This window comes from Silene latifolia, chromosome 11 (genome assembly GCF_048544455.1).
Source record: "Silene latifolia isolate original U9 population chromosome 11, ASM4854445v1, whole genome shotgun sequence".
In the NCBI taxonomy this organism is placed as follows: domain Eukaryota; kingdom Viridiplantae; phylum Streptophyta; class Magnoliopsida; order Caryophyllales; family Caryophyllaceae; genus Silene; species Silene latifolia.
In genome coordinates this window covers 92,089,863-92,101,674 of record NC_133536.1, presented here as the reverse complement: position 1 = coordinate 92,101,674, position 11,812 = coordinate 92,089,863, and the positions used below count along the sequence as shown (strand labels likewise).

The window sequence follows — 11,812 nt, the reverse complement described above, 5'->3', positions numbered from 1 at the left end:
GAAGCCAATTTGGGGGGATGCCCAGTGAAGACCCTCATTCTCATCTGGAGGCTTTTTGCGATTATTGTGATGCGATTTCTCAAACCGGTGTAACTCAAGACCAAATTCGATGGGTCTTATTTCCTTTTTCTCTAATTGGCACCGCGAAACAATGGTTGAAAAGCCTTGATAAGGCTACTCTCGGAATTGATTCTTGGAAGAAATTGGCTTTAGCTTTCTACAAAAAGTTCTATCCACCGGAAAAGACTAACATGCTAAGAGCTCAAATCACGGGTTTTAAGCAAAGGGATGAAGAATCTTTGTATGAAGCTTGGGAGCGATTCAAAGGAATTTGTCGCTCATGTCCTTACCATGGACTTAGCGAGTGGTTCTTGGTACAACAATTTTGGAACGGTCTTTATGAAGATTCAAGGAACATTCTCAACATGGGATCAAATGGAATGTTCACCTAAGTTGATGACAATCAAACTTGGAACAAAATTGAGGAAATGGCGGTCCATAACTCACAATATAGTAGACCTCGCAAGGCAACTAGAGGAGGAAGGCATGATGTGGACTCCGTTACTCAATTGGGTGCTCAACTTAGTGCTCACATTGATACCATCAATTTGAAGTTTCAAAAAGCTATAGCTAGACTTGAAGAAGCCTCAAAATCACCAAAGCATCATGTTAATGCCATGACGGCATCTTCATCAATCCCAAGTGGGATATGTGAGAATTGTGGAACTTTGGGACATGACCAAAGTGAATGTAGGGGAACAATTGAACAAGTGAATGCTTTCCAAGCATACAAGAGTGGTACCCCTTATTCCAACTGATGTGGACAAGAGTTGGTCGTCACACGTCCAATCAAACACAATTTATAGCTTCATAAACAACTCTACAATTAGTAAAGAGGCAAGTAATGATCGGATCCCAAGGGACGGGAATTGAGGTGAGATTTCTATTGCAACTAGTGGTGTCTTAGGGGTGTCACAATTTGGGTTGATGTAGAAGGTCACTAAACTAAATAGCAATGAAAGTAAACAAGCAAGATGAATTAAAAGGGTTGTAAACAATTGATAAAAAGCACTAGGGTGTCATGGGGTCATAGGGGAATCATGGGAATTGATCATACAAACATGTTCTCAAATTATAAGCAAGAAGTTATTGTTGTGATGGATTGAGTTGGGTTATATCTTACAATCCTAGGAAATTTTGGGTCCCGGAACCGAATCGATTAGATTATACAACACCTACAAGTCGACTTAATATTCCCTACTCAACAACATGCATGGTCTAATGAGACTCGGGTTGGTTTATGTCTTACAAGTCTCATTGAAAAGATAGGTGATGGGTAAAAAATGCAAGGATTCGTAGGCTCGCATTTCATCAAACATAACATGTGCATGAGTCGCGATCAAAACAAGCAAGCAAATAAACCATGAAAGCATATTAATTTAAGCATGAATCATTCCCCATGTTGGTTTCCCCTAATTACCCATTAACCCTAGCTAGGTGACTACTCACTCATTATCATGTTGATCATGCTAGAAAGGTTGTCAATCATACCAACAAAGTAAAACATGATGAATAAATGAAAGTAATTAACAATAATTAAAAAGGGATTAAGAGAATTATACCTACTAATGATCCAATAATAAAGCAAAGATGAAAGAAGTAGTTGATGCTTGAATGAGAGGTTGTCAATCTCCCAATAATAACCCAAATAATCTTCAATTACCCAAAATAAAGGATGAACAAAAGAGAGATTAAGGAAATAAAACTTGTATTAAAACTTGATTAATTGTTGATTACAAAACTAAAGAGAGATTTGATTGATATTAACTACTCTAAGAATTGCTAAGAAGAACATGCTCTTCTAATTAGACTAATGGGGTATTTATACTGGAAATTAGGTGGATGCATTATGGTTAACTAAGGGCTAAACTAGTAGTTACACTTTTTAGATTTGAGCAGGGAAACGCCGGTATTTTTCGAAGGAAGGGCATCTTTCAAGGAGGCTTGAAGAAGACGAAATTGTGCTGGGCTGGAATCTGTGCGTCTTAGGCTCGAGACGGGCGGATTCTGGGTCTGGGCACGGGCGTCTTTGGGAGAAGACGGCCGTCTTCTGGTGGCTGCTGCCCAGGCGTCTTTGAAGGAAGACGCACGGATTGTGCTGTGGAGGACGGGCGGATTCAGGGCAATCCGCTCGGATTGTAGCTCAGCATTGTTTCTTCTTCTTTTCTTCCCTTTTCTTCATAAAATCCTTGGGGATTTCCTTGGGGATGCAAGGATCTTTCCTCAACATTGCCCATCTACTATAATATGTACAAAGGCCTTCTAATCTTGTCTCTCCTTGATGCTAGCTTGGTCATTGAATTCAATCAATTTAGTCTCGTTTTGCCATGAAAATGCAAGATTCTTACTCCTTTCCTACCAAGGAATCAAAATCTCAAAGAATATGCAAAACAAAGAACTAAAGACAATAAATGACCCAAATATGCACTAAAAAGCATGGGAACAAGGCTAATTCAGGGGCTAAATATGCGCTAATTATGGTCACATCAAATATCCCCAAACCGAACCTTTGCTCGTCCCGAGTAAAGAGGTGACAAAGACTAGGACCATTATATAAACTAACCTAATAACATAGCCGTAATGAGACAATTAGCGGGTCTCACTCCGCCCTTCAACTCACAACAAGACAACCATGAGGTAGGATGCCTTCTTGCAAGGCAAGGTGGGTCTTGCCAAAATGGCGACACATCCAAACATTAAGCACACAAAATCAAATAATGGATGCATCTACAAAAGAATAGCCACTTCCTCATCAAGTGGCGGAGGCACTAAAGAGGAACAAATTTAAGAGCATGTAATCCTTCACAAATACTAGTTCAACAAATTACTAAGGCTAAGAGGATGGCACTAAATCACCTCCAAATGGTGTTAAACTAGACTACTTTCGTCCTCAATTTCCAAATGCTTTCGTCAAGAGCGATCGGATGGTAATGGAATGATGATCCCTATGATGCTAGTAGCATATTACATGACAAGTCTCGAATTCTCTACAAAAGTAAAGGTCATGGATCGTCCCAAGCTCGACAAAGTGGCTTAACAAAAAGTCTTTTTGGGATGAAATGCTCAAATCGTTATAAACAAAGGGTGGATATGACTAGTTATTTAAAAATTGACCTCATTTGACTTTCACATTTCAAAAATTTAAGATAGGGTTTGTCCCTTCCGGGCTAGTGTCCTTTGCTTTCGCCAATCGCTTATTAGGCAACCGGTTAACCTCTAGACAATAGCTTTTCGGGGTGATAGTCACTCTGTCTCTGGGCGGTTGAATTCACAACCATGTGGGGGCCCAATTCAATGGATCCCTCTCCAAAGCACATCGAAGTGGTACGCCTCCATCAATACGACTAAAATTTCTCAACATTTCAACATTTCATAACATTTGAGGTTTCCTTTAGCAATAAATTACTTCCACATAACAAAATTTTCGAAATGAGCACTTCAAGCTTATTGATAGAAAGTATTTTTGGGTTGCCTTACCACAAGGTCAATCAAGGTCACCTAGACAAGTTAACCAAGTCCACATCGCATCACGAGGTTGGATAGGTGACTCACATGCAAACCCTTGACTAGGCCTTGGGTCATGGGTCAAAAGACACTAGTATGACACAATCTAGGGTGTTTTACAACCATTCTAGTAGGCAAAGTCTTAAGTTGAAAAAGTATTTGTAATGGCTTAGTTGCTCTTGTCAAAGTTCTCAATTAGGCACTTTTTAAAATATTTTATCTAAATGCAACTATATGCCATGATGAAACTATTATATACATCCTAATGCAAGTGATTCTACTAACTAATATGACATATAAACTAAATGCAAGTCCTAAGTTCACATTGTTATACCGCATCAATCAAAATAAAGCCACATAGTCATTAACATAAAGAGGAAAAAGGAGATTGGAAAGATCATACCATGCGGTCTTCATGATCCTCATGTCTCGGATGTGGCGTAGTCGATCAATGTGAACAAGGATAGAACAAATACAATATATACAATAATATATACAAGACTACACTACAAAAGAAATGAACTTGTTTTTGGTTTTTCAATTTTTCAATTTTTTATGATTTTTCGAAATTTTTCAATTTTTTTAGATTTTTGAATAAAAGTTAAGTTAGAATTCCCCATCCCCACACTAATATGGGCATTGTCCTCAATGGCCAAAATGATGGGAAATTATGCAAACATGATGCATGATTTCTACACTAAATGCAAGCTATACTAATCTACACTACATGATGCATGGTTTTTTGTTTAGGACGGAGAGGATAATTTGAATTACCTCCCGTTGTGTATGCATTGACTTCCCCAAACCGATATAGACATTATTGCTAATGTCCTAAGGATGGGTGTAGTTCATGCACACACTATGCAATGCATGAAACTAATTTGTCATTTTGGATTTTGAAAGATGGGAACAATAAAATGAGAACACCTCAATGGGGCCGAGGTGTTAGTCCTCTATGGTGCTAGGACTACTCCAACAATGATCAAGAAAAATAATTAAAACAAAGAAAGAAGTAGAACAAACCTCAAGAGGATAGGAGCCTCCAAAGCTTGCTAATCTTCTATCATATCATCACTATCATCATCTTCCTCATTAGAAGTGGACTCATCGCTACTTCCCTCTTCACTTTCTTCTTCACCTTGCTCATCATCCTCTTCTCCTTCTTCACTAGCCTCTTCATCAATGTTATTATCAACATCTTCATCACCAACAACCTCATTGTCACCCGGAAGCTCATCCCTAGATGCACTCGGAAAGAAGATTTCTCTATCCGCCCAACTAGGCAAAGGACATGAAGGGTCAAGTAGTCCTTGCCTAGCTAAGTGTAGGAGGGGTGGATATTGAGCTAAGTAAGAATCTTTCCGATCCTCTAAGGCTTGCTTGTGCATCTCTTGCATAAGAAGAGTCAAATAATCATTTCTTGCTTCAACACCTTCGGGCTTGAACTCTTGGTACTCGAAAGGATAGGGTGGTGTGACAATGGAAGAGGAAGGCATTTCAATTTCACCCTTTTGTTGTTGGATGATATACTCGGCCTCTTTTGAAAGGGGAAGGAGATAATTGGTCCGGTGGACGCTTAAACGACAAATCTTCGAAGGCAAAGTAAAAGATCTAGCCTCATTTGTGAGCCATCCATACTTGGTGTCAAGAGGGTTATGAGAGACCCACTTGTACTTGTTCATCATAGTATCAATATCAATGAGATGACCGCCCTTCTTTGCTACATACTTGTTATCTTTGTTGAAGTTCGGATCAAAGTATTTAGCTAGAATAGTGACTAGACCGCCATTCACAATAACGGTAGTGCCTTGCTTCCCACAATCAATGTTTAGCCATCTATCCACCAAAAGCCTTAGAGAGTTGAAAGGCTTGGTGTGTTCCCTTCCAATGTTCAAAGCCGACTCAAGAAGAACAAAATCAAGTTTGGTGAAATGGTTGGTGTCTTTTCTTGCAATGATGGTGTTTCCTATGACCTTGTGCCATACTCTAATGCCCGGATGGTGGACTAATAGAGCACGACTAGCATGAAAGCTTTCAAATTTCCTTCCGGAAATCGCCTCCCAAAGAGGAGCGGGGTCATACTTACCAACATTCTTGAAATAACTCGGTGAATCATCAAGACCCAAAGCTTCACCCATTTCCTTAAAGGAGATGCGCCTACTAACATTAGCTAGGCGGAACTCGATGTTTTCCATGGTCTCAACCTTGTTAACTTTCAAAGAACTCAATAATTCTAAGGTAAGGGAGGGGTTTGTCAATTCTTTTGACTCAAACAATTTCTCCAGCCCCATGGCTTTAAAGAAGGCTCTAGTTTGCTCAAGGACACCCAAATTATCTAAGACATCTTCACAAATAAACTTGGTGGATAAAAATGCTTTTCTAGCATACTTGGCAAAAGTGTCCCTATGGGATTTAGAAATGAAAATTACCTCCGGATAGTTCGAAAGTTGATCAATTTCCGGAGTAGTAGATGTTGTTGCTTCCATGGGAGGTTGTTGTTGTTGCACTTCCAAGTTTGGGCTAGCTACCATCATAGCCAATGCTTTCTTTGCTTGAAGACTCTTTTGCCTTGATGAGAGAGTCTTTGCCTTTGGTGCCTTTGCCTTTGTTGCTTTTGTTGCTCCCTTAGTCCTTGCCATTGATGAATAAACCAAGAAAAGAGTGAAAAACTTCAATTTGTAGTGTACCCAAATCGATTCAAAGATGAAAGGCTTTTCCTTTATGAATTCAAAAATCGACTCAAAGGTTGAAGATTTTGTGCTTGGTTTTGATTTTTATTTAAAGAGGAGTGATTTATTTGTTGTTAAAAGGATGTTTTGATTTGATTTTGGTGAATGTTGTTGAGGAATCTTGTTTTTATGATGGAGAGGATGAGGGTTTTGAGGGTTTTGGTAGTGTTTTGAGTGAATGAATGAAGAAATGAATGTGGGAGGGGTTTATAAAGACCCCGAAAAATTCGAAATGCAGGGGGAAGACGGGCGGCTTTCCTTTGGGATGCCCGGATTATGCCTTTTCTGGGTTTCAGAAATCTCGCCTAAAGACGGGCAGATTTGAACAAAGACGGGCGGCTTTGAAAGTGCGGGACGGGCGTCTTTCAGAGAAGACGGGCGGATTCCTTTACAGGGATTTTTCTTGTTATCCTCAGCCAAAAAGACGGGCGTCTTTCAGTGAAGACGGGCGACTTTCTGAAGACGGGTGGATTCTGTATCAGGACGCCCGGATTTGCTTACAGTCAAAAATTTCAAAAATTCAGCTTATAAAGGACGGGCGTCTTCTACCCAATATGCCTGGATTGTCTGAAGACGGGCGGATTCTCCTGAATCCGCTCGGATTCTACCCCTTCTACCCGGATTCAGTTCCATCCGTGTACTTTGCATATCCCTTGTCATTCTTCCATTCTTCAAAATCTCGTGTTCTTCATTGTGGGGGCACTACTAAGGCATGGATAGCCTAGGCAATTGCTATCCCCACACTAAGCTAAAGCACTACACATTAATTGAAATCATTAGTCCCTCCCTCACTTCTCTCAAACATGACAATTATCTTGATCAAAGTATAAAAATCCAAAAATAACAAAAATGCAATACAAGAATTGAAATGCGAGTTAAGGAGTTGGAAATATTTACAAATGGTGGTTTAGGGAGGACTCCACCAAACTCTCATTCTTGATGAGATGTCAAGGGGGCATGTCCAAGTGTGGACATGGGCCCACCTGTGTATGCCCAGCCGATCTGTGGACAATGGCAGCGGTCTTTTTGAAAGCCACGCTCGGCGGCGTAAAAATGCTTTCGACCAGATCATTTTAGATCGGTCGGTTTCGTCTCGGTAAGGGTCTCGAAACGATTAGAGATGTTCGGAGTCGCCACCAAGCATTTGTGGGATGCCTGGAACCCGTTCGAATTCCACTTTATACCTCGGTCAAAACGAAGCACAAAGAAGCGTTTTGACATAGGTACTAAAGATAAGGAAATCGTCCCTCTTTAGCATCCTATCTCTAGAATGACTCTCGTACGCCCTGGATAAGGTCGTCCACTATCCAAAGTTTTTGAGTAAGAGGTGAAGGTACGTATTGGGAAGCCCTTTAATCAGACACCCAATCCCTCCCGCGTTTAGCGGCCTCTACTGATCGATCTTGGTTGGTTGAATGCAAAAATTGATAAAACGGTTTAAATGCATGAATGCGCATCCAATGATTTAAACCTAACATGTGAGAGCTTTCTAAGTCGGTTGATTTAATCCAAGTACCAAGTATAAGATGTCGAGTTGGATTAATGGTTGATTTGCATGCAAGACGGAAATTAAACATCCATTTACCGTATTAGGTTTAGGGTGCATGATCCATTTGTCTTAGTACGGCATTTTGCAAATGTGGGTTGAATAGTCATCTGATCCGTCCTATATCCGGGTTAAACGGATTCGGGATCGTCCTGGACTAATGCTGGAAGGGAACAGGCCCTGTACCAGACGGCTACAAGAGGCGCGAGCCAGCCGGCGGTGTAAGGGGCCTCCCTCTGGTTTTGAAAATGAGAGGAAAAGGCCTGCTTGAGGCGCGGGTTAGCCAACTGCTGTATACCGTGTTCTGACTGTTTAGAAAACGTTATGAAACGTGTTGAAAATGGGTATTTGAACCCGGTTTGATTTTGAAAGGGTCGTTTAGACCGCATTTGTTGATTTGAAGGACTATACTCGAATAATCATCATTATTTGATAATATTCGGTGTCGGGTCCGATTTGACAAGCTTGGCATGAATAGTTTTGAAAAAGATTATGGACTAATTGTTTTAAGTCCATTTTGAATGTAATTAGTCGATACTCGTCATCGTACCCGGGTTAAAATCCGGCATGGTATGTAGAACCAAGGATGATTTCGTGTTGGTGACTAATATGTTTGTTTGAAAATGTGAAGAAATGAAATAAAAGGCTTTAAAATACCTCTTAAATGTCATTAACCAAATATTATCACCGAAACACGGATTTAACCGTCATGGTATGAAGAACCAAGGGTGAAAAATGCTTTATGGTTAAAACATGTGAAATGCAACACAAAGGTTTCGAAAATACTTGAAATGGTAAAAAACCGATTACAAATATGAAAATGGATTAAGGGAAATGACGAGAACAAACACGGTTGATCTCTGGTCTGAGTACCCCATTTAGGCGCGAGCCATTTGGCGACCTAAGGGGCTTTTGCCTCAGATCAAAAATCAGTTTTGGCTCGTTTATCCCATGTTTTGGTTCATGTTATGCATGTTTTAGCATGTTAAAGTCATGAAACAAATAAAAAACATAATAAAAGAGGATTTTTACACCCTCATACTTACATGTTTGGTTATGGCGAGTGACCGACGTAAGTGTAACAACTTGTTTGATCGGAAAAAACTCGGTTTAAAACCGTTTTGGTAAGTAAAAGAGTGTTTTAAGAGTTTAGTGATGGTGTAGTGGTCAAAGTGGTCGGACAAGTGATTTAATGCACGATGACGGTACCAAAAAATGTGTAAGGCTCGTGTTTACGATCGGTAGGTCGTAAACACGCGTCGGATTGTGACTTTAGAAGTCGAGTCGAGAATTTTAAGGGAGAAAAGAGGGGGCGGACACTCGCGTAAGTCTCAAATGGGCGACATTTGAGGGGTATTTATAGGAGAATGAGTGGTTGTGTGAGTTTTGAGCGACGTGGCCACGTAGGCTGCTCAAAGAGGCGCGAGCCAAATCGCGGCACTTCGAGTTGTGTTGTCATTATCACAACAAACGCAATCATGATTTGTTCTATCCTAGGTTTTGTAGTCACATGTTTGGTGCTTGACCAACATGAATCCGGGAAAACTTAGTATAGAAGGCTTGAGATATTTTTGGTTTTTGTGTTTGACTCGGTTTGACTCGTTGTTGGAGTCGGGATTTTGAATTTTCGAGTCGGTTTTTGGTCCGGTGTCGGTTTTGACTCTAGTTAGTGTCATTGCGACCCCGTCGTCATGGATTAAACACTCCAAGTATTTTTGAAATGTTTTGAAATGTTTTGTTTTCGAAATCGTTTTAAGTTTTCCGACGTAAAGTTGTACACAAACTGTCGATCAAACGCTGCGATCCCAAAACATGTTGTAGTCCGATAATTATCGGGTGTTTGTTGGAGTCTTAGCAGATACTGGGTATCTACACCAAGGTGTTGTTGATGTTGCTTAACACCTTGAAAAAGTAATCAAAAGCTTGTTCATTATCATGATAAAGGTCTTCAATAGACCTTGGCGCTTGTTGTCGGTCTTGATCAATAGCATTACTAATGTAGGGATTAAAAATCCCTTCGAACTCGTCGTCCCAAAGACCAAAAACTTCATCCACTTGATCACTAAAGATCTCTTAAGTTGATAGAGACAACTCTCCCAATTTCTTGTCTTGGCCAATGAGACCATCCTATTCTTCTTTGCTTGACTTTGATGAGCTTTGCATGCTCTCTTTGTTACAATTCACTTGCTCTTTGAATGGAGCATGTTCAATTTTCTTCTTCCATTGGAGTTCCGACTTCTTCCTATCATCCTTCCGGCTATAATGATCAATCATGAAACATGGTTCATGCAAACGGGGAGCTCTCATAGTCTTGTCAAGATTAAAATTTATACTCTCATCTCCCACTTCTAGAGTGAGCTCTCCATGTTTCACATCAATCACCGCACCCGCGGTGTGTAAGAAAGGTCTTCCTAGGATGATTGGAATGTTGGAGTCTTCTTCCATATCAACAATGACAATGTCCACCAGGATGAAAAACTTCCCAATTCGTACGGGAACATCTTCCCATATCCCTAATGGTGTCTTCGTCGATCTATCGGCCATTTGGAGTATGATATTGGTGCATTTAAGCTCTCCCATGCACAACCTTTTACTCACCGAGTACGGCATAACACTCACACTAGCCCCTAGATCACATAAGGCTTTGTTAATCGTGGTGTCTCCAATGGTACACGGTATTGAGAAGCTTCCCGGATCCTTGAGTTTTGGAGGTGAACTCCCATGAAGTATTGCACTACTCACCTTAGTGAAGGCGATAGTCTCAAGTTTCCGGATCGACTTCTTCTTTGTGAGGATGTCTTTCATGTATTTCGCATAGGCCGGCACGTGATTGATTAATTCCGTGAAAGGAATCGAGACTTCCAAATTCTTCACAATTTCCATAAACTTTCCAAGTTGGTCATCAAATTTGGGCTTGGCTTGACGACTTGGAAAAGGAAGTCTAATCACAATGGGCTCCTTCTCCTTGACGTTGTCTTCATTTTTCTTTGAAATTTCTTCTTTTGATGGTTCTCCATCCTTGGAGTTTTGCACAATTTCTTCCTTGTCACTAGCTTCCACAACTTCATCCTCAACTTGCTTCCTCGGTGCTTCATACCTTGTACCACTTCTCAAGTGAATGGCACTAACTGTTTCATGTCTTGGGGGATTACTTTGAGGTGGTAATTGCCCCTTTTGTCTTTGTGAGCTTGAAGATGCTAGTTGAGTTAATTGGGTTTCCAATATTTTGGTGTGAGCTAGGATGTTGTTGATGGTGGTTTCCTTTGCTTGACTATCTTTTTGCATTTGAGTGAAAAATTCTTGTTGATTCTTTTGCATTTGGAGGACCGCTTTTTGAACATCAAAGCCTTGGTCATTTTTTTGATTGTATTGATTTTGGTAACCTTGGTTTTGATTGTAAAAGGGTCTTTGACTTTGGTTTCTCATGGGTGGTGGGGTGTATGTTGTTTGAGGATTTTGAACATTTTGGCTTTTGTATGAGAGATTTGGATGGAATTTGGTGTTTTCATTGTAATAGTTGGAATAAGGGGTACCACTCTTGTATGCTTGGAAAGCATTCACTTGTTCATTTGTTCCCCTACATTCACTTTGGTCATGTCCCAAAGTTCCACAATTCTCACATATCCCACTTGGGATTGATGAAGATGCCGTCATGGCATTAACATGATGCTTTGGTGATTTTGAGACTTCTTCAAGTCTAGCCATTGCTTTCTCAAACTTCAAGTTGATAGTATCGATATGGGAGCTAAGTTGAGCACCTAATTGAGTAACGGCGTCCACTTCGTGCTTTCCTCCCCTAGTAGCCTTGCGAGGCCTATTATATTGTGAGATATGGATTGCCATCTCTTCAATTTTGCTCCAAGTTTGGTTGTCATCAACCTCGGTGAACATCCCATTCGATCCCATATTAAGGATATTTCTTGAATCTTCATAAAGACCATTCCAAAATTGTTGTACCAAGAACCACTCGCTA

The 11,812-nt window shown here is 40.4% G+C and overlaps 1 non-coding gene across 1 annotated transcript; it reads right to left on the bottom strand.

Annotated features, from left to right (window-relative positions):
• Positions 1 to 251: 251 nt before the first annotated feature.
• LOC141615514 (small nucleolar RNA R71) lies at positions 252 to 358 on the bottom strand. The gene has a single exon (XR_012529932.1). It is a non-coding gene; the product is annotated as a small nucleolar RNA R71 (small nucleolar RNA).
• Positions 359 to 11,812: the final 11,454 nt, after the last annotated feature.